We start from the raw sequence: 2,770 nt of genomic DNA, 5'->3' as shown, positions 1-2,770 counted from the left end.
AATATTTTCATTATCTTTGATTTTTTGTAGTTTGAAAAGTATAGGCATAAGTGTTGGTTTTATTTATCTGCTTTGTTTTTGCATTTATTCTGCTTGGTGTTCTCTGAGATTTCTGAATCTGGTTTGGTGTCTGACATTAATTTGAAAAAATTCTCAGTCATTATTATTTTAAATATTTATTCTGTTTCTTTCTTTTTGGTATTCTCACTGTGCATCTGTTATACCTTTTGTAGTTCTTCCATAGTCCTTGAACATTTTCTTTTGTTTTTTCCAGTTTTTGTTCTCCTTGCTTTGTAGTTTTAAATTTTTCTTTCTTTAGATTTTATTTATGTATTTTTAGAGAGAGGGAAAAGGAGAGAGAAAGAGAGGGAGAGAAACATTGATGTACCAGAGAAACATCGATCGGTTGCCTCTCACATGCTTCCAACTGGGGACCTGGTCTGCAATCCAAGCATGTGTCCTGACTGGGACTCAAAGCAGTGACCCTTCCGTTTGTGCTACAATGCCAAACTCACTGAGCCACACCGGTCAGGGCAAGTTTTGGAAGTTTCTGTTGACATATCCTCAAACTTCGAGATTCTTTTCTCAGCCATGTCCAGTCTACTAACAAGTTCATTAAAGTCATTCTTTATTTTGTTAACAGATTTTGATCTCTAACATTTCTTTTGGTTCTTTCTTAGGATTTCCATCTCTCTGCTTACACTGACCATCTGTTCTTGCATGCTGACTACTTTATACATTAGAGCCCATTAGCATATTAATTACAGTTATTTTAAATTTCCAGTCTTATAATTCCAATATCCCTCTATGTCTGCTTTGGATGCTTGCTCTATCTATTCATATTGTGTTTTTTGCACTTTTATATGTCTTGTAATTTTTTTTTTTTTTTTTGATAGCTGAACATGATGTACTGGGTGAAGAGAATTGCTGTCTTTAGTAATGTGGTGTTGAGTGTGGAGGAAGCAAAGTGTTTTATAGTCCTAATTAGGTCTCAGCCTTTTAGTGAGCCTGTGTCTTGGGACTGTGAACTTCATAAGTGTTTCTCTGGGCTTTTTTACCCCCTTGGGTGAAAGGGGATGCTAGAGTGAAAAGGGTACAGCTGACTGGGAGGTTCCCTTCCTGTAGGTCAGTTGGGTTCTAATGATAGGCCAGCAGATCAGGCTCTGGCTAACTAGTTTCTCCTGAGGGCAGTTGTTAAGAAAAATAGAGGTGGGCGTCTGGCTGCAGTGAGGCCGAGGCTGCCTGAGGCGACCGAGAGCGGTGACCATGTTCCGAGCGGCAGCTTCTAGGCGACTCCGGCAGTCGGCCTTTTTGCTACGGTTTCAGAGTACCCTGGTGAGAGCTGAGCATGCACATGATGCCCTAGCACCCATTACATTAAATGCCATCACCTCAGCCAAGCGTCTTGGAGGTGGTGTCCTGCTTAATAGCTAGAGCCAAATGTGACAAGGTGGCGCAGGATCTCTGCAAAGTAGCAAGTGTAGCGATAGTTCTGGTGGCTGAGCACGATGCATACAAGGGCCTTCTTCCAGAGGAATTGACACCGTTGGTTTTGGCAACTCAGAAGCAGTTCAATTACACACACATCTGTGCAGAAGCATCTGCCTTCGGAAAGAACCTTCTGCCCAGAATAGCAGCCAAACTTGATGTTGCCCCAATTTCTGACATCATTGTCATCAAGTCACCTGACACATTTGTGAGAACTATTTATGCAGGAAATGCTTTATGTACAGTGAAGTGTGATGAAAAAGTGAAGGCGTTTTCTGTCCGAGGAACATCCTTTGAAGCTGCAGCAACCAGCGGAGGTAGTGCCAGTTCAGAAAAGGCATCACCTGCTTCCCCAGCGGGGCTGTCAGAATGGCTTGACTAGAAATTAACCAAAAGTGATCGACCAGAGCTAACTGGTGCCAAAGTGGTAGTGTCCGGTGGTCGGGGTTTGAAGAGTGGGGAGAACTTTAAGTTGTTATATGATTTGGCAGATCAACTACATGCTGCAGTTGGTGCTTCTCGTGCTGCTGTTGATGCTGGCTTTGTTCCCAATGACATGCAGGTTGGACAGACAGGAAAGATAGGAGCACCAGAACTGTACATTGCTGTGGGAATATCTGGAGCCACCCAGCATCTAGCTGGGATGAAAGACAGCAAGACAATTGTGGCAATTAACAAAGACCCAGAAGCTCCAATTTTTCAAGTGGCAGATTATGGAATAGTTGCAGATTTGTTCAAGGTAGTTACTGAAATGACTGAGCTATTGAAGAAAAAGTGAGTCGTGATCATGTCTTAAGGAGAAACATTATGAGAGGACTCAGCTGAAATCATAGAAATTCGTGGCCATTATAATAGTCATTGGAAAGCTGCATTTCATAACTTGAGAAAAAATTCTAACAAATGCCAGAATGCTTTTTTATGGGGCTGTTATGCTTCTTTTTAACTGTGGTTCCAAACAATTATTTTTGAAATTTTATAATTCTGTGATGAAATATATAATAAAGTCTCTCCACAGCTTTAAAACTAAAAAAAAAAAAAAAAAAAAAAGAAAAGAAAAATAGAATGATCCAGCTTTTAACTCTCAGAGGTGTCCACATGGAGCCTCCAGCAATTGGTCAGTTACACAACTCAGGTTTTGCTCTCCCTGGCACTGGTTCCCAAGGTGGTTTTCCCTTCTGAGTCTCTTCTGGTGATCCATGGCTCCCAGTATTCACCTGTCTGTCTCTTCAGTTTTGGAAGTAGCAGTTTTCCCACTGTTCTCACTTGTCTTAGGGATCCTAGA

General features: G+C 41.4%; 1 pseudogene; it reads left to right on the top strand.

Annotated features, from left to right (window-relative positions):
• The first annotated feature begins 1,232 nt into the window (after positions 1 to 1,232).
• Positions 1,233 to 2,267, top strand: LOC150018138 (electron transfer flavoprotein subunit alpha, mitochondrial pseudogene; annotated as a pseudogene).
• Positions 2,268 to 2,770: the final 503 nt, after the last annotated feature.

Source organism: Furipterus horrens, unplaced genomic scaffold (genome assembly GCF_987537825.1).
Source record: "Furipterus horrens unplaced genomic scaffold, mFurHor1.1.pri manual_scaffold_2, whole genome shotgun sequence".
Taxonomy (NCBI): Eukaryota; Metazoa; Chordata; class Mammalia; order Chiroptera; family Furipteridae; genus Furipterus; species Furipterus horrens.
This window is presented reverse-complemented; position numbering and strand designations above follow the sequence as displayed.